Source organism: Gorilla gorilla, chromosome Y (assembly GCF_029281585.2).
Source record: "Gorilla gorilla gorilla isolate KB3781 chromosome Y, NHGRI_mGorGor1-v2.1_pri, whole genome shotgun sequence".
Taxonomy (NCBI): domain Eukaryota; kingdom Metazoa; phylum Chordata; class Mammalia; order Primates; family Hominidae; genus Gorilla; species Gorilla gorilla.
The window spans coordinates 30,303,714-30,327,620 of NC_073248.2; the positions used below are offsets into that span (position 1 = coordinate 30,303,714).

At 40.7% G+C, this 23,907-nt stretch overlaps 1 long non-coding RNA gene across 1 annotated transcript in view; it reads right to left on the bottom strand.

Moving 5' to 3' along the window:
* Positions 1–5,444: 5,444 nt before the first annotated feature.
* Positions 5,445–23,907, bottom strand: part of LOC134757962 (uncharacterized) — a 32,709-nt gene continuing 14,246 nt past the window's right edge. Inside the window, exon 3 of the long non-coding RNA XR_010132646.1 lies at positions 5,445–8,603. This is a non-coding gene — a long non-coding RNA (uncharacterized lncRNA). The remainder of the gene's footprint in view (positions 8,604–23,907) is intronic.

The following is a 23,907-nucleotide window of genomic DNA, read 5'->3' on the forward strand; positions in this document are numbered from 1 at the left end:
CAGAGATGAGAGATTATAGAAATAAAGACACAAGATAAAGATAAAAGAAAAGACAGCTGGACCCGTGGGACCACTAACACCAAGAGGCAGAGACCAGTAGTGGCACTGAATGTCTGGCTGTGCCGTTATTTATTGGATACAAAGCAAAAGGGTCAGGGTAAAGAGTGTGAGTCATCTCCAATAATAGGTAAGGTCACGTGGGTCATGTGTCCATTGGACAGGGGCCCCTTCCCTGTTTGGCAGCCTAGGTGGACAGAGAGACAGAGAACAGCTTATGCTATTATTTCTGCATATCAGAGACTTTTAGTACTTTCACTAATTTGCTACTGCTATCTAAAAGGCAGAGCCAGTTGTACAGGATGAACATGAAGGCGGACTAGGAGCATGACCACTGAAGCACAGCATCACAGGGAGAGGGTTAGGCCTCCGGATAACTGCGGGCAGGCCTGACTGATGTCAGGCCCTCCACAAGAGGTGGAGGAGCACAGTCTTCTCTAAATCCCCCAGGGAAAAGGAGACTCCCTTTCCCAGTCTGCTGAGTAGCAGGTGTTTTTCCTTGACACTGACGCTACTGCTAGACTAAGGTCTGCTTGGCAACGGGCATCTTCCCAGATGCTGGCATTACCGCTAGACCAAGGAGCCCTCTGGTGACCCTGTCCGGGCGTAACAGAAGGTTCGCACTCTTGTCTTCTGGTCACTTCTCACTACGTCTCCTCAGCTCCTATCTCTGTATGTCCTGGTTTTTCCTAGGTTATGATTATAGAGCGAGGATTATTATAATATTGGAGTAAATAATAATTGCTACAAACTAATGATTAATGATATTCATATATAATCATATCTAAGATCTATATCTAGTATAACTATTCTTATTTTATATATTTTATTATACTGGAACAGCTCGTGCCCTCAGTCTCCTGCCTCGGCCCCTAGGTGGCTTCCCGCACACAGTCTGGGCTCCTGTACATCCTATACAAGAAATGAACTTTGCAAAATCTCAAAGCTGTAAATTTGGCACCTCTCAATTAGCACAAATTTCCTTTCAAACGTTAAGAAGAGAAACAGACTCCTAAGTATTTTTTAACATAATGTATTCCACATTTCCATAGGCATCATTTTTTTTTTTTTGAGATGGAGTCTCATTCGGTCCCCCAGCCTGCAGTGCAGTAGCACAATCTTGGTTAACTGCAACTCTGTCCATAGGCATCATTTTTAGGCCAAAACATATGGTAATACATAAACTGATCATATGCTGTCTGCATCACTCAGCAGAGAAAGGCAGCATCTCAAAGGATTTCCTCAAATCCTTTATCTAAGAAAGGCATGGAAACCATTTCAACAGAAATCATTTCCTCCATGGTAGTGTACAAAGATAGTCCACTCAGGTGCATAATAAACCCTCAGGAAATAATGAAAACAGCAGACTCTGTTGCAGGTGGAGATGAAAATAGTGGTTGGTCTTAACCATCTATGCAATGCAATCATTAAGATATTTAAATATAAGAAACCCATTTCATGGGTCTCTAAAACTTATGCTTCTATTTCAACAATCCAGGGTAGAAATTGTGAAGAGCGGTCTCTCTTTGGGTGCCATAATTCTTCTTTTTTAATTTTTAAGTTCCAGGGCACATGTGCAAGATATGCTGGTTGGATACACAGGTAAACGTGTATCATGGTGGTTTGCTGCACCTATCAACCCATCACCTAGGTATTAAACCCCACATGCATTAGCTATTTATCCTGATGCTCTCCCTCTTCCTACCATACCCTGCAACAGTCCCCAGTGTGTGCTATTCCCCTCCCTGTTCAGTTCCCAATTATGAATGAGAACATAAGGTGTTTGGTTTTCTGTTCCTGTATAAGTTTGCTGAGGATAATGACTTCCAGCTCCATTCATCTCCCTGCAAAGGACATGATCTTATTCCTTTTTATGGCTGCACAGTATTTCATGATGTATATGTACCATATTATTTTCATCCAGTCCATCATGTACTTCTCTCTTCTGTAAGCAAAATGTTGTTTTGACTGTCTTTTATGAAACGCAAATGGCCAACTAGCTACCTTTACTTTGTACAGCCAGCAAATGACTAAATTTTAGTATTGGGTTCTTATATGTCTCATTTAATATTACATACTTTGATTTCTCTCCAAATTACCTCATTTGGCCAAGATAACATAACTAATGTGCAACTAAAGATATCCTCAAATTTTCGTTTTAAAGTAGAAGTTAAAGGACAACTAAGAAACATGCATTATGTTATCTTTATTTGCATAAGCTAATCTGAGTAAAATGGTCTTCCCAAACATGAAAAATAAAATGACTTGATACATGTCAAAAAAAGGTGCATCATCTGTCAATAAGTCCTCTTTAAGTGTGAGGGGAAGGGAGTGAAGTTCTGCTTTTCTTTAATGAGATGTACCTATAAAAATATGATCTGTGAATTTGTAGATATTGTCACATAAAGACCTGGACTCCACCCATGTAACAGGTCATGGTCTAGCCAGTTTTCTTTTTAAAATATATTCTTCTTTTATTGCAAGGGTTCATGCTACACATTGTTATAACAGAAAAATAAATCACCCCACTTTTCTCACCTGGAATATAGAGAGCTTCTCTGTTTTACAGTTTTGCAAAATTAAATGAGACAATTCATGACAAACCATTTGTCGATCAGGGAGTACTCCACAAACAGCTGAGTACTGTTGCTAATAGTATGACTTCAGTGACAATCATAACCTCAGAAACTTAAGATGGAACCTGTCTATGGCAAAGAAATCTAGAATCTGTGGTCTCATTCAAAGAAATGTATTTTCATGAGAATATCACTTCCCTGCTTCCAGTCCTCCTTATCTTTTCCCTCTCACCTGAGACCACACTGCCTGACAGAACCAAATGTCAGCACTGACAGTGGAGAATGCTCTAAGTTGGTGCTGTTCAATATCACAGCTTCTAGCTACATAGGACACTCAGCACGTGAAATGTGGCTAGTGCAGTTTCTCACTCTCGCCACTGCTGACATATTGGGCCAATGGTTCCTTGTGATGGTGGCTGTTCTGTGCATGGTAACGCTACCATGCAGCATGTTGAGCTGCATCCCTGAGCCCCCTACTAGATACTAGTGGCACCTCTTCCCTGGTAATGACAACTAAATATGTCTCCAGACACTGCCAGATATCCCCTTGGGGACAAAATCACCTCTGGTCGAAAACCACTAGGCTACAGAGACGAAGAATTTTCATTGTATTCAATTTAGGTAAATGTAAACTTAAAATAGCAAATGTGGCTGATGTCTACCTACTGAACAGAAATGCTTTAAAATTTACTGAGATTTGAAAGATAAATGCTCAAGGGATGGATAACCCCTTCTTCATGATGTGTTTATTTCATATTGCATGCCTGTATCAGAACATCTCATGTATCCCATAAATATATACACCTACTATGTACCCACACAAAGTTAAGGAAATAAAAATTTAAAAAGAAAATTTACTGAGATTATTTTTCCAAAGCAGATACAACCATTAAGAAATACATTGGAACATTTAGGTTACATGTATTTTTTTTCTCTCTGAAATAACTAAAGGTAAATTAAACAATATACGCTTTCATTTTATTTGCATAACTATTTATGTGCTGTCTTTAACTCAGAGCAGTAAGAGGGTTGATAACGTAGCAAGGCATAAAAAGGTACAAAAGTAATAATGAAAGGGAGGATGGTAAAATCACCACAGCAGCTTTATACTGATTCCTGCCACCCAGAAAGGAAATAATGAGACGAACAGATATCTGTGGGTTGTAGGGTCCAGAAATAGAGAAAAAAATTAACAGCCATGACCAACCCAAGCTGTTCCTACTGGGACTGCCATGTTCACCCCACTCAGACAAGGTCTGGATTGTTTTGCAAGCAGCAGGGATGACCTGACCAGCAAGCTCTCTACCTGCACTGATGGTTTCTCATTTCCTTGGTTAGACACTGAGCTAAGGCCAAGAAATTTTTAAAAAAAAGTGTTTGCAAAGGTTCACTCTACACTTTGAAAAGTTTGCTATCACTTTGATTTGAGGAGTAAAAACAATTCCCTATCATAATGGGACAACTGGGTTCAATTAGGGAATCCTGTAGGTTACTTAAAGTCCCAAAGTGAGTCCAAGTTCAAAGCGAATATTGTGTAAAACAAATGATCTTCCTGAGAATTTCAAAGGAGATTGAACTCCAAGTGCCTAAGGACTATGATGTCTTTGTTTCTGGTTCTCCGTGTAGGGATATTGTCTGAAAGAAACAATATTCAGTACGGTGAAAAAATTAAGTTGTATATTTCCTTTCCAAATACTTGGAGGGAGAATCTATTCAGCTTCTGATGCCAAGAACAGAAATTTAAAGTATGAAGAAAGAACATGAGCTTTTAAAACAAAAAGTCCTGCAATGTAGCCCCCAACCAACAAATTTTGGCAAACTTATCCATTATTCCATCTAACTCCCAGTTTTCTATATTGTACAATGGGGAAAATGATGGCTGCTTCCTTGGGTTATCGGGAGAACTAGAAAGGACCCCTAGACCAATCTGTATATGCCGCCTATTTCACATTCTCTAAACTTCAATTCCCTTTAGTGAGCATGGCCAGTCTTGGTGCTCAAAGACATAGAAAAAAATAAAAGCTTGCTCTGCCTTTTAAGGAGTTCAAGTGAGCCCCAACAGTTGTAATCCACAGCCTCTTTTCCCAAGGAGATACCAAATAATCTGAGGAGACAGACACATGTGTCAGGCATTTGTTAGGTTCAAGGGGCTTTTACAATGAATAAATAGTTTTAAAATAATGGATTAATATATGCAGTTATTCAACCCAAGAGACCAAGGGACTGAGGATGATACTGAGAGGTGACAGCATGCTGGCAGTCCTCACAGCCCTCGCTCGCTCTCGGTGCCTCCTCTGCCTGGGCTCCCGCTTTGGCGGCACTTGAGGAGCCCTTTGGCCCGCCGCTGCACTGTGGGAGCCCCTTTCTGGGCTGGCCAAGGCTGGAGCCCACTCCCTCAGCTTGCAGGGAGGTGTGGAGGGAGAGGCGCAAGCGGGAACCGGGGCTGCGTGCAGTGCTTGGGGGTCAGCTGGAGTTCCGGGTGGGCGTGGGCTTGGCGGGCCCTGCACTCAGAGCCGCCAGCCGGCCCTGCCAGCCCAGACAATGAGGGACTTAGCACCTGGGCCAGCGGCTGCAGAGGGTGTACTGGGCCCCCCAGCAGTGCCAGCCCACCCACGCTGTGCTCGATTTCTGGCAGTGCCTTAGCTGTCTTCCCACAGGGCAGGGCTCGGGACCTGCAGCCCGCCATGCCTGAGCCTTCCATCCACTCCATGGGCTCCTGTGCTGCCCCAGGCTCCCCAATAAGTGCCACCCCCTGCTCCACAGTGCCCAGTCCCATCGACCACCCAAGGGCTGAGGAATGCGAGCGCACGGTGCGGGACTGGCAGGCAGCTCCACCTGCAGCCCCTGTGCGAGATCCACTGGGTGAAGCCAGCTAGGCCCCTGAGCCTGGTGGGGAGTGGAGAACCTTTGTGTCTAGCTCAGGGATTGTAAATACACCAATCAGCACCCTGTGTCTAGCTCAGGGTTTGTGAATGCACCAATCAACACACTGTATCTAGCTACTCTGGTCAGGCCTTGGAGAACCTTTATGTCTAGCTCAGGGATTGTAAATACACCAATCGGCACTCTGTAGCTAGCTCAAGGTTTGTAAACACCAATCAGCACCCTGTGTCTAGCTTAGGGTTTGTGAATGCACCAATCAACACTCTGTATCTAGCTACTCTGGTGGGGACTTGGAGAACCTTTGTGTCCACACTCTGTATCTAGCCAATCTAGTGGGTACAGTGGAGAACCTTTGTGTTTAGCTCAGGGATTGTAAACGCACCAATCAGCGCTCTGTCAAAACAGACCACTTGGCTCTACCAATCAGCAGGATGTGGGTGAGGCCAGAGAAGAGAATAAAAGCAGGCTGCCTGAGCCACCAGTGGCAACCTGCTCAGGTCCCCTTCCACACTGTGGAAGCTTTGTTCTTTTGCTCTTTGCAATAAATCTTGCTACCGCTCACTCTTTGGGTCCACACCGCTTTTATGAGCTGTAACACTGACCGCGAAAGTCTGCAGCTTCACTCCTGAAGCCAGTGAGACCACGAGCCCACCGGGAGGAATGAACAACTCCAGACGCGCCGCCTTAAGAGCTGTAACACCCACAGCAAGGGTCTGCGGCTTCATTCTTGAAGTCAGTGAGACCAAAAACCCACCAATTCCAGACACAATACCATCCCACCAACCTTCAGTTCAACAATGCAGAGTGAAAATAGTAATAATGCTTATTAAATTAAAACTTGGCTTTAAAAGAGGTAAGGCATGCTAAGAGAAATAAGGCAGACATAAAAGGATAATTATCCTATGATTCCATTCATATGAGGGTCTCAGAGTAGTCGAATTCATAGAGACAGAAATTAGAATGATGGTTGTGGGAATGGGGGGAATCGATGTTCAATGGGGCAAGTTTTAGTTTGGGAGGATGAAAAAGTTCTGGAGATGGTGATGATGGTTGCACAACAATGTGAATGTGTCTCATTCCACAGAACCACACACTTAAAAGTGATTGGAATGGTAACTTTTTAATGTTTTGTGAAGAAGAGGAAGAAGGAGGAGAAGGAGAGGAAGAAGAAGAGGAAAAAGGAGGAGGAGGAGAGGAAGAAGAGGAGGAAGGAGGAGGAGAAGAAGGAAGAGGAAGAAGAAGGAGAAGGAGAAAGAGGAGGAGGAAGGAGGAGGAAGAAGGAGGAGGAGAAGAAGGAAGAAGAAGAAAGGAGGAGAGGGGAAGGAGAAGAGGAAGAAGAAAAAGAAGGAGGAGAAGAAGAAGAAGAACAGCAGGTTTACATGGAGCTCCCAACCACAAGGCACATGCTTGGGCACATGCACACACACACTTCACACAGTCCTTTTCATCAAGATGGGAGAGGCCAGGAAAGAAAAGCAGCCCCGAAAATATGCCCCTCTTTGGTTGGCATGCATCTCTACTTTTGCTTGACTATAGAATTAGAAAGGAGAGGAAATCAGAGAAGAGTCAGCATTCCATTGCTGTAGGTATTGTGCTTAAAGACACTCCCTCTCTGCTCCTGTGCCCACCTGCTATAGTGTAAAACACTCCATTTCTCTTGTGGCCACGTCCAGGGGACTTTTCTGATAGATGAACAGACTGCTACCAATCCAGAGACTTATCCCCCACAACATAAATAACTTCCTGTGCTGGACACATTTTCTCCTTTAATTTTAAGATCCTGGAACCCAGCTTACCTGAAGGAACTTTATAGCTTGTGGTGAAATCAAATAAAATCCTGGCTTGAGGCACAGAATAATTACCGTTAGTAAGAAAACTAAATAAACAATGGTGGTTACACACAGTAGGATGGAACCTTCACTCAGTCATGCGTTAGGAGGACCTTCACCACTAATTAGTAACGTAGTTATAGATAAGGTGCCACACCCATGAGCTTCAGTATTCACAATTTCATTGGTTAGACTCTTGCTACTCAAAGTGTGGTTCCTGGACCCTGCAGCCTCAGATTACCTGGGACCTTGTTGGAAATGCAATGCCTTCACACTCACAGATAGCTGAATTAGAATCTGCATTTGAACAAGATCTCCAGGTGATGCCCTTTAAGGTTTGAAGAAATTTGGTCTAGCTCAGTGGCCCCTCAAATGCAGGTCTGAGCACGTAAGTGCATCATATCATGTTGTGTGGCCTGGCACCAGGTATTTGTGGTCTATAATAGCAAAAACAGTTAAAAATGGCAAATATTTTGGGCAGATTTTAAATTACTGATCTTAAGCATGAATCTCACACATATAAACCTCTATAAAATTCCCTGACTGAGAAAACGAGTGGAAAGTAAGGGAGGAGACATAGACAAAGTCAGAGAGTTGATTGGCTGAACCAATCAATAAAGCCAAGACATTAAGCAGAGTAATATGTAAAGTAATTCAAAAGTTTAAGTGCAGAAAAAAATTTATAGCAGATTGTGATGCACATAATATATGCAAATAAACACTATATGAATTTTCACACAATGAATGGTCACCATTTTATCCAGTTAGGTTGCGCTTACCAGTCCTAAATTAGGGAGTACCATTTTCATATTAGTGCAAAAGAATATTGTTTTCAACATCTTAAATAAGTGATGGCTTAGATAGGATGCAAAAATCATTCTTCCTGTGTTGATTTTCATTTTAGATTCTCAATACATAAATGAATTGAAGCATTTCCTATTGTTGCCATTATTTTCAGACCTATGAAAATGCTCATGATTAAAAATAATATTTCACCATTACAAGTGATTTGCCTAGTAAAGTAAATTGCATGTGTGAATCCCAAATATTTTCTCCCTTACCTGGAAGAGGATACTATATCTATGACCATTACCACATATACTTCTGTGTCTCATTGATGTCACTCTTGGCTCTGTGACTTGCTTGACTGATGGAATGTGAGAAGCGGCCAGTGCCACATTTCAGCAGAATTTTTAAGAGGTTTCCCAAAGTTCTGCCATTTTTCTTCCTTCACCATAAAAATTAGCACAAATTATTCCTGATATGCACATGAAAAAAAGTAAAATAAAGTGAAGTTTGGGGACTGTTTGTTACCATAGCATTACTTAGCAAAGGCTTACTGATAACGCATAATAATAGTAAACAAAGTAAACAGTTACATACATTTATTTGGTTTCTAAATTGCTACTTTAAGAAACAAAATAATATTACCATATACTATAAAGGTAAAGGTAAGAAAAATTGTATTGATTTTCTTTACAAGAGTCCCTATAAGTAGGCATATTGAGATTCTCAGGCCTCTGGAGACATACAGTCAAATGTTTCACACTTTTTTTTTTTTTGAGTTGGAGTCTTGCTCTGTCACCAGGCTGGAGTACAATGGCACAATCTTGGCTCACTGTAACTTCCGTCTCCTGGGTTCAAGCAATTCTCCTGCCTCCAGCCTCTCGAGTAGCTCAGATTACAGGCACCTGCCACCATACCCAGCTAATTTTTGTATTTTGTATTTTTAGTAGAGATGTGGTTTCACCATGTTGGTCAGGCCTCCTGACCTCAGATGACCCACCCACGTCGGCCTCCCAAAGTGCTGGCCTCAAACTTTTAAATTATTTATGCTTATAATATCCACCTTTAGGTATTTTTGCAAAAAAAACAAAAAACAAAAAACAAAAAAAACCTTATCCTTCAAAAAGGTTATTTCTATAGTCATATTCATAAGAGAAGAAAGTTGACTGGTGGTTGCCAGTTGCTGAGAGAGGGAAATGAGAAGTTGTTATTTCATGAGTACTGTGCTTTAGTTTGGTAAGATGAAAAAGTTCTGGAGATCTGTTGCACAACAATTGTAATATACTTAACGCTACTTAACTATACACTCAAAACTGGCTCTCATGGTAAATTTTAATTTTTAACTTATTTATTTAATTATTTTCAGAGACAGGGTCTCACTCTCACCCAGGCTGGTGTGCAATGAGGTGATCATAGCTCTTTATGCTATGTGTGTTTGTGTGGGTTTTTTTACTGCAATAAAAAATAAAAATGTTACTTTTATAATAAAAGAAAAGCTGTTTATTAGAAAGTAGTAGTCATAAAACACAAACTTTCTTCAAGATAGTTCAATGATATTTCTTTAAATTAAATTCCCAAATAGACAACTATAATAAAAATTTTGAACCGGGGTGTTTTTGTTGGTGAGGAAAAGTTTTAGAGTTGACAATTAGATGATATCCCAGGAAGACATAAGGCAATCTAATCAACTGTGCTTATTTCTCTTATTTTATACAACTTAAGTGACACGGAGGCACCTGCTCATTTAACCTTCCACACTGAGAACACTGCTCTCAGCTCATGTCCAGTAATCACCTTCCCATCATTTTCTCACTCTAGCACTGAGCACTAATCAACTCTCATAATATGTGATCAGGTTATGTATGGTCCAGATTCCCTAGTTAAGAGTATCAGAATATGCCATCCCAAAATATGCTACTGTGGCACAAGGATTATTTTGAGCTAAGGGCAACTGAGAAACAGTAGATGCAGGAAGAACTGTCTGCCTTCCGCATTTCTGCCTAAAAGCAGACATAAATTTCTCTTTGTAAATGTAATATAAGTTTCCATTTGCAAAAAGGTTCCCTTCTCCCATACCAGGAAGAGAAAAAAAACTCTTATCTGCATAACAAGCCTTAGTAAATAAGCCTTATCTACCATACATTTCTAGGTCACTTTCCCACAGTTTACTGCCTGGAGCCCAAAACCTCCTTTTCTTTGTCTATTCTCTTCTCCACAATGTATTGCCCTTCATTAAAATGGTATATAAACTTCTAGGTCTAACCACTTCTTTGAGCTTTTATTTCTTTTCTGTGAAGTCCCTGTGCATGTGAAAATATTATCATCAGATAAGCTTTGTTTGCCTTGTTTTCCTGTTAATATGTCTTTTGTGAATTAAATTTATAGGCCCTAATAACAGAAACCTATGAGGGTAAAGGGAAAGTTTTTCCATTGCTATACTAGTGTATTTACCTAGCAATTTTATATAGGACAAAGAAAATTGGTATCAATACAAACCAGTAAAATGTGAAGATGAATATTTACGTGCTTTCAAGAGAATATAGCTACATCTATTGTTTGAGAGATTGCCCAATCTCTCAAAACCTGACTTCCCTCTTTTTTCTCTTCCTCATGGCCACACTACCAAAAGAAAGGAGAACCATACCCGGAATACACTTTCTCCCTTTACACGCTTTCCTCAAGTAACATGCAGTCTGCCCCCTGTCTTCCAGGCTTTCCTAAGACTCCTCTTTCAAAGTCTCCAAGGACATAAAGGCCCATTCTATGGTCCCCACATCTTATTAGCTGCAGGACTTTGATAGGGTCACTCTATCCAGCATTTTGCATAATAATCAAGGAAAGTGAATACTTTCCATTCCCATCTCAGAAAGATGCTTTAAAAGCAAAAGGTATTCATTTATGTGACAATACCTTGCAAACTATAAATCCTAACCAAATGTAAGATATTAACATAACAACCTAAGATCAAGCCAGTTACTATCAGTGTACTTGGAAAGTAATCCAGAAGTAATAAAAATGTCAAATTACTCCTAATGTAACATAATGAAGTGAAAGAATCACATTGATCAAGAGGTACACTTCTGAGAGCATACAACTTAAGATTTCTGATTTAGATGACTGAATTTACTCCCCCACACAGCACTCCATCACCCAAATGAACTCTTCACAAGCACAGGGTCAGGCATGTGGATGGCATCTATTTAAAACCTAACAAATGAAAAGTGAGCCAAGAAGGAGGAATCAGGGTAATGAGTTTCCAAGACTCAAGAATTTCAGGCTCTACCTGCAAAAAATATGTAAGGCAAAAACTACAAGACAATGAATGCAAGCATCAACATGGCATCTTGCAAACAGGCAGGAAGGATTCATCAATTGGTCCTGGGACTAAAGAAAGGTAAATGTCAGAGACATCGGCAGAGAAAAAAAAAAATCTGGCCTTTGTCAGAGAAGGAGAATTTCACAGCAAAAAATAAATAAATAAATAAATAAAAATTAAAATATATATATATATATATGGGTCTGGAGTAACAGGTAAAGTAATAAGTGTAAAGAAGAAAACAAAGAGAGTTAACACATGCTGTATGGGTATTCAAGACCCATGGGATGCATTAAGCCGTCTAATCATCACAAGAATCTACATGGTAGCCCCTATTATAATCTGCCCCATTTTTCTTCAGATATAAAAATTGAGGCATACAAAATAAAATCACTTGCCCAAGATTATACAGCCCTTTAAGGAGAGAGGCCACAGTGTGTTGATTAGTTTCTGAACTACTTTAGTAGTCACAGGCTTGCCACTTGCTCTTCATCCCCATGCTGAATTACCTCTCCAAATTACTACAAGCAAATGCAAAGAGGTACGGAAGAATATGGCATGCTGAGGAGTCTGGGAAAATTGTCTAACGAGAATGAAAAAATGAACCCTTGAAAAATACAAACAACAAAAGAGCAGAGTCATCTGGAAAGTTAGATGGATACTCAATATGAAGCATGCTGAAAAATGTGTGAAAAATTACATGTGATCCTGTACGTTAGGGCTACCATGGACCAGTATCTACTGGTATCCTCTTAGAAATGCAGACTCTCAGGCCCCATCCGAGACACACCATATCAGAATCTATGGAGGTATGGCCTGGGAATCTGCATGTAAGCAAGCCCACCAGGAGATTCTTGAGTATGCTAAAGTTTGAGAAGCAGAGCGTCTAAGACCTTGGGAGCTATGAAGAGCAAAAGCGGGGAGAAAAACTGGGGCTATGCAATTACCACATTTTAGGGACAGTAAATGCTTCAGTGATATCAGAGGGGATAGCAAAACTATCTGAGAGATTTATCAGAAGGACATTGCAGACAGCTAGATAGATAAAGGACAAGGAGCAATGAAGGAGGATTTTGACTTTTTTAGCTTGTGTGCTTGAGATATATTAATCTTTTAATTAATATTAATAATTCCAGAGAGAAATACAGGTTTGGGGAGCACTAATAAGTAACTGAGCCAAGGCAACAGAGCTAGTGAATCCCTTGTTTACAACACTGGTGCCCAAAGACCAAACTTTATTGTGCTCCTCACTCAAACGGTAGAAGATGCCTGATTAAATCAAGACACATCAATGTCAAGGATTTAGATAGGATCTTAAATCAGAAATAGCCAGTAAAAAGTTGAATCTAGAAGTCAGGACAGGAATACTACAACAGTCTACATGTGTTACAGAAACAAAGCAGTAAAGAAGAGGTATTTCCTTGGCCAAAAATAGAATTATTGCTCTGCCTTCCAAATATCAGAGAGCAATGCCATTGCCCCTATTTCCTTTAGATTATGGTGATTGTGAAAGAGAGGCTTCAATTCTATTCTTTTAATCATCTTAGGGCTTCATTTATGCTGCTGCTGCAAATGCATGACTGACATTATCCTGCAAGTCCAAGCAGAATGCAGGCAAACTAGTGTTGCCTTTGTCCGGATCAGGAGGTGACCTCTCAACAGAGTGACAGCTAATGTTATAACACTGGAGGTTTCAGCACAGTGCACGCAAAGGCTGGGAGATGTCACCCTTCTGATCTATGCTTTTTCCTGACAAATACTATGCTAGGAGTGCACAGAAAATGACTCAGAAGAAATATAGAAAATCCTCCCCATGTACTTATTCTATCTGAGCTCATGTCTGCTTATAACATGGCCATTACCAACCAGAAAACAAAAGTCCTAAGGAAGGTTATTGTCTTTCTGCCTTAAAACAAAATAGGGAGAAAGGCAGAGGATGCACAGGACACACGTGGGGAATAGGGCAACATTCAGAAACGTGAAAACACAGCAGACAATTGCACTTGTGGCAAATTTGCCTTGGGTCTTGGAACTGCTGTCCTTGAAGGGCCTCCACAACAGGGCTTCCCGGTCATCAGGGGACTTTTCGGTACTGCTTCATCCAAGAGGGCTAAGATTTACAGTTGATTAGCCTGCATAGTTCAGTTGCTTTTTCAAAAGATTCTAGGAAGGGATTATTTCTGTGCCCAAAGAGCCCCTAGGGAATAGAGAAGGCTGCTTGCTGGCCGTAATGTGAATTCCCCAGAGTCGGTACACTGTGCTCAGTGAAGCAGATGAAGTAAAGTTAAAGAAGCATTTAGTTCTTCAGAATGCTGGCCTTAATAAGTAACTTTTTGTGGAAAGATTTAGGAGGAGGGGAGGGTTATCCTTAGTGCAGGCATTATTTCCTCATACAAAAAGGGAAAATGTGCACACAGTTGGGTGTAAAAAGCCAACCTCGAATGCCTGCGCCCCCCACCACAACCTTCCCCAAGGAACAGTTGCTGAACACACACTCCCAAACACGAAAGTATGAATCTTCACAGCTTAATAGTCCTGAAGCCATTGTTAAGTTTCTCTTGGGAAAAGCTGTTCATTCATCTGTGACTGACCAAGTTCAGCCATTCAGCTATGACAACTCAGAGAATTGCAGCCATCAAAAGACCCACCTTCCTCAGCAAGCAGGAGCCAGAGGAGCTGGATCCCCCAGGAAGATCTCGGAACTCGCTTCTCCTCTCCACAAGGACCCATTCCAGCCCCATGACAGAAGTCTGCAGAAAGTTGAATCTGGGTGCATCTGCAGGCAGCTGAACTCTTTTTTTTTTTAATTATACTTTAAGTTTTAGGGTACATGTGCACAATGTGCAGGTTTGTTACATATGTATACATATGCCATGTTGGTGTGCTGCACCCATTAACTCGTCATTTAACATTAGGTATATATCCTAATGCTATCCCTCCCCCCTCAAATTATAACAAACTGTCTCTCAGACCACAGTGAAAACAAACTAGAACTCAGGAGTAAGAAACTCACTCAAAACCGCTCAATTACATGGAAACTGAACAACCTGCTCCTGAATGACTACTGGGTACATAACAAAATGAAGGCAGAAATAAAGATGTTCTTTGAAACCAATGAGAACAAAGACACAACATACCAGAATCTCTGGGACACATTCAAAGCAGTGTGTAGAGGGAAATTTATAGCAGTCAATGCCCACAAGAGAAAGCAGGAAAGATCTAAAACTGACACCCTAACATCACAATTAAAAGAACTAGAGAAGCAACAGCAAACACATTCAAAAGCTAGCAGAAGGCAAGAAATAACTAAGATCAGAGCAGAACTGAAGGTAATAGAGACACAAAAAACCCTTCAAAAAATCAATGAATCCAGGAGCTGGTTTTTTGAAAGGTTCAACAAAATTGATAGATGCTAGCAAGACTAATAAAGAAGAAAAGAGAGAAGAATCACATAGATGCAATAAAAAATGATAAAGGGGATATCACCACCGATCCCACAGAAATACAAACTACCATCACAGAATACTATAAACACCTCTACGCAAATAAACTAGAAAATCTAGAAGTAATGGATAAATTCCTTGACACATACACCCTCCCAAGACTAAACCAGGAAGAAGATGAATCTCTGAATGGACAGCTGAACTCTTAAATGATCTCTGCTTGCACAGTTCAGGGCTTGTCCTGGCCCCTGAGGCTCTCACAGTTCTCCCTGCAAACAGTTCTCCTTATGTGGAATTTGATGCAGAATTAGTCATTTGCAATGAGTTAAAATGAGTATCATTTAGTTAGACAGTTTGACTTGAGCCTAATTTTCTAACAAACAGCAAATTTCTCTCCATTCTTATGTGTAGTAAATGTTTATGTTGATTTCCATGAAAGACTTTCTCTCTGCCTTAAGTTATGGGAGCCCCAGCTGAAAATTTTAAGCACAGAGATGTACAATGAATGGCTTCTGGCCTATTTAATGATAATGGAAAGGCCACTCTGTCGATGCTGTGTTCATTGTATTAACAGCAATAGCTCAGTTGGTGTCAGTGTGTATATTCCTGTGTGATAACAGATTGGAGAAAATGCAGGGTTTAAATAGGAGAAATTCAGGGGTGTCCGCCATTGCTGAGGCTTGAATAGGCAGTTTTATTCTCACAATGTAAAGAAAGCCACCAGCTAACTGGGCAGATCCCACAGCAGCTCAGCAAGGCCACTGTTGTCAGACTACCAGGTTTCCCCTTTCTGGGCAGGGCATCTCTGAAAAAAAGGCAGCAGCCCCAGTCAGGGATGTATAGATAAAAACCCCATCTCCCTGGGAAAGAGTACCTGGGGAAAGGGGTGGCTGTGGTCACAGCTTCAGCAGACCTAAATGTCCCCAGCTCATGGCTCTGAAGAGAGCAGCAGACCACCTGGCACAGCATTCAAGCTATGCTAAGGCTCAGACTGCCTCCTCAAGCAGATCCCTGACCCCATGTATCTTGACTGGGAGACAACTCTCAGCAGGTGCCAACAGACACCTCATACAGGACAGCCCTGGCTGGCATCTGGCAGGTGTCCCTCTGGGACAAAAATTCCAGAGGAAAGAACAGGCAGCAATCTTTGCTGTTCTGCAGCCTCAGTGGGTGACTCCCTGGCAAACAGGGTGTGGAGTAGACCTCCAGCAAACTCCAGCAGAGCTGCAGCAGAAGGGCCTGAATGTTAGAAGGAAAACTAAAAAAAGAATAACACATCCACTCAAAGACCCCATCCAAAGGTCACCAACATCAAAGACCAAAGGTAAATAAATCCACAAAGAGCAGGAGAAACTAGCCCTAAAAGGCTGAAAATTCCAAAAACCAGAATACCTCTTCTCTTTCAAAGGATCTAAAATCCTCACCAGCAAGGGAACAAAACTGGATGGAGAATAAGTTTGATGAATTGACAGGAGTAGGCTTCAGAAGGTGGGTAACAACAAACTCCCCTGAGCTAAAGGGGCATTTTCTAACCCAATGCAAGGAAACTTAGAACCTTGAAAAAGGGTAAATGAATTGCTAACTAGAATAACCAGTTTAGAGAAGAACATAAATAACCTGATGGAGCTGAAAAACACAGCACGAGAACTTCATGAAGCATATACAAGTGTCAATAGCCAAGTCAATCAAGCAGAAGAAACAATAACAGAAATGGAAGATTAATAAAATAAAGCGAGAGGACAAGATTAGAAAAAAAAGAATAAAAGAAACGAACAAAGCCTCCCAAAAATATGAGAGCATGTGAAAAGATCAACTCTACATTTGATTGGTGTACCTGAAAGTAACAAGGAGAATGGAATCAAGTTGGAAAACACTCTTCAGTATATTATCCAGGAGAACCTCCCCAACCTAGCAAGACAGGCCAACATTCAAATTCGGGATATACAGCTAACACCACAAAGATACTTCTCGAGAAGAGCAACCCCAAGACACATAATCGTCAGATTCACCAAGGTTGAAATGAAAGAAAACATATTAAGGACAACCAGAGAGAAAGGTCGGGTTATCCACAAAAGGAAGCCCATCAGGCTAACAGCAGTTTGTCTGCAGAAACCCTAGGAGCCAGAGGAGAGTGGGGGCCAATATCCAACATTCTTAAACAAAATAAATTTCAGCTCAGAATTTCATACCCAGCCAAACTAAGCTTCATAAACAAAAGAGAAATAAAATCCTTTAAAAACAAGCAAATGTTTAGAGATTTTGCCACCACCAGGTCTCCCTTACAAGAGCTCCTGAAGGAAGCACTAAACATGGAAAGGAGCAACTGGTACCAACCACTACAAAAACATACCAAATTGTAAAGACCATTTACACTACAAAGAAACTGCATCAACTAATGGGCAAAATAACCAGCAAGCATCAGAATGACACAATCAAATTTACACATAACAATATTAACCTTAAATGTCAACAGGCTAAATGCCCCAATTAAAAGACACAGATGACAAATTAGAGTCAAGACCGATCAGTGTCGTGTATTCAGGAGACCCATCTCACATGCAAAACACACATAAGTTCAAAATAAAGGAATGCATGAATATTTACCAAGCAAGTGGAAAGCAAACAAACAAACAAAAAAGCAGGAGTTGCAATCCTAATCTCTGATAAAACAAACTTTAAGTCAACAAAGATCTAAAGAGAAAATTAAGGGCATTACATAATGGAAAAGGGACCAATGAAACAAGAAGAGCTAACAATCCTAAATATATATGCACCCAACACAGTTGGATGATTAGCCTGCATAGGAGCACCCAGACTCATAAAGCAAGTACTTAGAGACCTACAAAGAGACTTAGACTCCTGCACAATTATAGTGGGAGACTTTAACACCCAACTGTCAATATTAGACAGATGAACAAGACAGAAAATGAACAAGGATTTTCAAGGCTTGAACTCAGCTCTGGACCAACCAGACCTAATAGATATCTACAGAACTCTCCACCCTAAATCAACAGAATATACATTCTTCTCAGCAACACATCACACTTAGTCTAAAACTGACCACATAACTGGAAGTAAAACACTCCTCAGCAAATGCAAAAGAACGGAAATCATAACATTCAATCTCTCAGACCACAGTGCAATCAAATTAGAACTCAGGATTAAGAAACTCACTCAAAACCGCACAACTACATGGAAACTGAACCTGCTCCTGAATGACTACTGGGTATATAACAAAATGAAGGCAGAAATAAAGATGTCCTTTGAAACCAATGAGAATAAAGACACAACATACCAGAATCTCTGGGACACATTTAAAGCAGTGTGCAGCGGGAAATTTATAGCACTAAATGGCCACAAGAAAAGGCAGGGAAGATCTAAAATTGACACCCTAACATCAAAATTGAAAGAACTAGAGAAGCAACAGCAAACAAATTCAAAAGCTAGCAGAAGACAAGAAATAACTAAGATCAGAGCAGAACTGAAGGACATAGGGACATGAAAAACCCTTCAGAAAATCAATGAATCCAGGTACCGGTTTTTTGAAAAGGTCAACAAAATAGATAGACTACTAAGCCAGACTAATAAAGAAGAAAAGAGAGAAGAACCAAATAGACACAATAAAAAAATGATAAAGGGGATATCACCATTGATCCCACAGATATGCAAACTACCATCAGTGAATATTATAAACAACTCTATGCAAGTAAACTAGAAAATCTAGAAGAAATGGACAAATTCCTGGACACATATGCTCTCCCAACTCTAAACCAGGAAGAAGTCAAATCGCTGAATAGACCAATAACAAGTTCTCAAATTGCAGCAGTAATTAATAGCCTACCAGCCAAAAACGGCCATGACCAGATGGATTCACAAACAAATTCTACCAAAATACAAAGAGGAGCTGGTACCATTCCTTCTGAAACTATTCCAAACAATAGAAGAAGGAATCCTCCCTAACTCATTTTATGAGGCCAGCATCATCCTGATACCAAAACCTGACAGAGATACAACCAAAAAGGAAATTTCAACCCAATATCGCTGATGAACATCAATGCAAAATCCTCAATAAAATACTGTCAAACCATATCCAGCAGCACATCAAAAAGCTTATCCACCACGACCAACTCGGAATCATACCTGAGTTGCAAGCCTGCCTGGTTCAACATACACAAATCCATAAATGTAATCCATCACATAAACAGAACCAATGAAAAAAAGACATGATTATCTCAATAGACGCAGAAAAGGCCTTTGACAAAACTCAAAACCCTTCAGGCTAAAAATTCTCAATAAACTAGGTATCAGTTGAACATATCCCAAAATAATCAGAGCCACTTATGACAAACCCAAAGCCAATATCATACTGAATGGGCAAAAACTGAAGGCATTCCCTTTGAAAACCAGCACAAGACAAGGATGCCCTCTCTCACCATGCCTATTCAACGCAGTATTGGAAATTCTGTCCAGGGCAATCAGGCAAGTGAAAGAAATAAAGGGTATTCAATTAGGAAAAGAGGAAGTCAAATTGTCTCTGTTTACAGATGACATCATTGTATATTTAGAAAACCCCATCATCTCAGCCCAAACTCTCCTTAAGCTGATAAGCAACTTCAACAAAGTCTCAGGATACAAAATCAATGTGCAAAAAATCACAAGCTTTCCTACAAAACAACAGACAAACAGAGCGCCAAATAATCAGTAACCTCCCATTCACAACTGCTACAAAGAGAATGAAATACCTAGGAATACAACTTACAATGTCTCTGAAGGACCTCTTCAAGGAGTACTAGAAATCACTGCTCAAAGAAATAGGGAGGACACAAACAAATGGAAAAACATTCCATGTTCATGGATAGGAAGAATCAATATTGTGAAAAAGGCCATACTGCCCAAAGTAATTTATAGAATCAATGCTATTCCCATCAAGCTACCATTGACTTTCTTCAAAGAATTGGAAAAAACTAAACTTCATATGGAACCAAAAAAAGAGTCTGCATAGACAAGACAATCCTAAGGAAAAAGAACAAAGCTGGAGGCATCATGCTACCTGACTTCAAACTATACTACAAGGCTACAGTAACCAAAACAGCATGGCACTGGCACCAAAACAAATAATATAGACCAATGGAACAGATCAGAGGCCTCAGAAACAATACCACACATCTACAACCATCTCATCTTTGACAAATCTGACACAACCAAGCAATGAGGTGAAGATTTCTAATTTAATAAACGGTATTGGGAAAACTGGCTAGCCATATGCAGAAAACTGAAACTGGACCCCTTCCTTACACCCTATACAAAAATTAACTCAAGATGGATATAAGACTTAAATGTAAGTCCTAAAATCATAACAGTCCTTGAAGAAAACCTAGGCAGTACTATTCAGGATATAGGCATGGGCAAAGACTTCATGTCTAAAATACCAAAAGCAATGGCAACAAAAGCCAAAATTGATAAATGGGATCTAATTAAACTAAAGAGCTTCTGCACAGCAAAATAAACTATCATCAGCATGAACAGGCAATGTATAGAATGGAAGAAAATTTTTCCAAGCTATCCATCTGACAAAGGTTTAACATCCAGAATCTACAAAGAACTTAAACAAATTTACAAGAAAAAAAAACCATCAAAAACTGGGTGAAGTATACAAACAGACACTTCTCAAAAGAGACATTTAGGCAGCCAACAAACATGAAAAAAAGCTCATGATCACTGGTCATTAAAGAAATCCAAATCAAAACCACAATGAGGTAGCATCTCGTACCAGTTAGAATGGAAATCATTAAAAAGTCAGGAAATAACAGATACTGGAGAGGATGTGGAGAAATAGGAACGCCTTTCCACTGTTGGTGGGAGTGTAAATTAGTTCAATCAATCTGGAAGACAGTGTGGCAATTCCTCAATGATCTAGAACCAGAAATACCATTTGACCCAGCAATCTCATTACTGGGTATATATCCAAAAGATTATAAATCATCCTACTATAAAGACACATGCACATGTATGTTTATTGCAGCATTATTCACAATAGCAAAGACTTGGAACCAACCCAAATGTCCATCAATGATAGTCTGGATAAAGAAAATGTGGCACATATACCTCATGGAATACTATGCAACCATAAAAAAGGATGAGTTCATGTCCTTCGCAGCCACATGGATGAAGCTGGAAACCATCATTCTCAGCAAACTATCACAAGAACAGCAAAGCAAACACCACATGTTCTCACTCATAGGTGGCAGCTGAACAATGAGAACACATGGACACAAGGAGGGGAACATCACACACCGAGGCCTTTAAGGGGTTGGTGGGCTAGGGGAGGGATATACATAGCAGAAATACCTAATATAGATGATGGGTTGATGGGTGCAGCAAACCACCATGGCCTGTGTATACCTATGTAATAAAACTGCACATTCTGCATATGTACCCCAGAACTTAAAGTATAGTAATAAAAAAAATCCTTAAGATAAAGAAGAATAGAGAGAAAAAGAGACTGAGAGGGAGGGAGGGAGGGAGGGGAAAGAAAGAAAGACAAAAGAAAGGACGGGAGGGAGGGAGAAGGGAGGGAAAATGGAAGCAAGGGAGGGAAGGATGCAGGGAGGGAAAGGAAAGGCAAGGGAAGGGAGGGAAGGTGCCCAGCTAATTTTTAGTATTTTTTAGTAGAGACGGGGTTTCCCCGTCTTGACCAGGCTGGTCTCAAACTCCTGATCTCATGATCCACCCTCAGCTTCTCAAAGTGCTGGGATTACAGGCTTGAGTCACCGCACCAGGCCCATTTTTCACTCTTAAAATAATTCAAGACAATTTACAAAGCTCCTTATGATTACAGCTGGAAAACACATCTTGAGTGGGAAAAAAAATGAGATAAAAGGAAATTAAAATGAGGAGAAATAAATAAATACTGTCAGGGATAAAGCAAGTTTCCTAAATGCATATGATCAATTCCAGCACACTTGTTAAAGACAGGCTGTTTTATTTAAGCTTTAGCTTTCTAATGACCAATTGTAAGAGGAAAACACTATTGACTGCAAAATTCACAGCAACCATAGGCTAAAATTATCTACCCATTTCTCAAGGAGGCACAATAAGTACCGATAATGCAATCAGAATGAATGTCTCTTGGCTGGACGAGGTAGCTAAGGTCTGTAATCCCAACACTTTGGGAGGCCAAAGTGGATGGATCACCTGAGGTCAGGAGTTCAGACCAGCATGGCCAACATAGAAAAACCCCTTCTCTACTAAAAAAATACAAAAAAATTAGCCTGGTGTGGTGGCACGCAAGCAGAAAAACTTAGCCGGATGTGGTGGCACACAAGCTAAGGCAGGAGAAATGCTTGAATCCAGGAAGCGTAGGTTGCAGTGAGCTAAGATCATGCCACTGCATTCCAGCCTGGGGGACAGAGCCAGACTCCACCTCAAAAAAAAAAAAAAAAGAAAAAAGAAAAAAAGAAAAAAAAATTAATGCCTCTCCAAATTTCCTCCCCAAAATGGCATGACATAACAGACTGATGTCCTCAACAACCTCTTTAGAGCAGCCCCAATGACTAGGTTTGTAGGACAATTTCTGAAGTTATCATCCACATTGCACTGCAACAACATACCATTCAGCAAAAGCCATTTGTTAAAGGAAGATTTGAAATGGCAAAGACATAGTTCAGCCGTGTAATCAAGGCATAGATTCTAGAGCACCTGGAAGTGATACATCCATCAGGCAGGTATAAATACTGTCTCTCTCCAGTGGCTTTTGGTACCACCAGGATACAATGAGTTTCATATTCTACTCCTTGGAAAGTTCCAGATGCCTAGTGAGTTTGCTTATACTACATTGCCACTTCATAGCTAGCAGAACTTTCATTAGCTCTGACGTTCACTGTGAAATTAAAGGTCCTGACAGACATTTGTCTTAAAAAAAATAAAAATTAAAATTTAAAAAAAAACACTTCCTGCATAGATATGCATCAAACAGGGAGAAGGGAGTAACTCACAAAAATCCCCCTCAGAAAAAGTGATTTTGTTTTCCAACCCAGAAGAAAACAGATGGTGCAATCCAGTACACACACACACACCCACACACACACTGATTACCCATAGAACATCATGCTTTGAGCAATGAATCTTACAATGACATTACTAGACCTAAACTAGTTGCAAAATAAATACGCCAAGGTGGTTGAATGTCATTATTTACAGAGAAAGGCAGGTTCTTCCACATTGAACAGATAAAAGAACTCTTGAGAAAGGCAAATTGTTTTAGTTTGAAACAATTTAGTCTATCTTCTCTTTTTCAGGCAAGTTAGACAGCAACGTTACCAGGGGTCCTTGCTCCTAGAGTTCCCAAAATGGTGGCGGGCCACTTCCAAGATGGCGGCAAGCCTCTTGTTCTCTGATGTGGGGTTCTTGGCCTCACGGATTCCAAGGAATGGAATCTTGGGCCATGCAGTGAGTGCTACGCTCTATTAGAAACTGTGGGTCACAGAAGAGAACTGTGGAATACAGCGACTAGTATTCAGCTCGATTAGGACAAACCCACTTACCCATGCAGGAACAATGGCAAGCCTTTAGCCACATAGTGAGCAGCAATAGGTGCCTGGCTGGATCAGCAACACAATGGACACCCTGCTGGATCTGGAGGGGTGGAAGTCAGTGGAGGGTCTGCAACAGCAGCAAACAGCAGTGGTGGAGGGTCAGTGAAAGCTCAGCTCAAGCGATAGCAAGCATGGACCAGAAGAGTGCACTTGCAAGATTTAATAAGTGGAAACAGAGCTCCCACATGAAGGGAGGGGGATCCAAAGAGGGTAGCCGTTGCTGGCACTAATGCTTGGATTTATGTACTGATCAGATCATTGTCTCTCCCGCTGTGCTCTCAGGTGAGATGATTGCTGTCAGGTCAGATGATTGCCTAATTCTTTACCTCCTGTTTTTGCCTAATTAGCCTTTTAGTGAGGTCTCTTTACTGCCTGATTGTTCAAGTGTGAGCTAAGTTGCAAGCCCCATGTTTAAATGTGGAT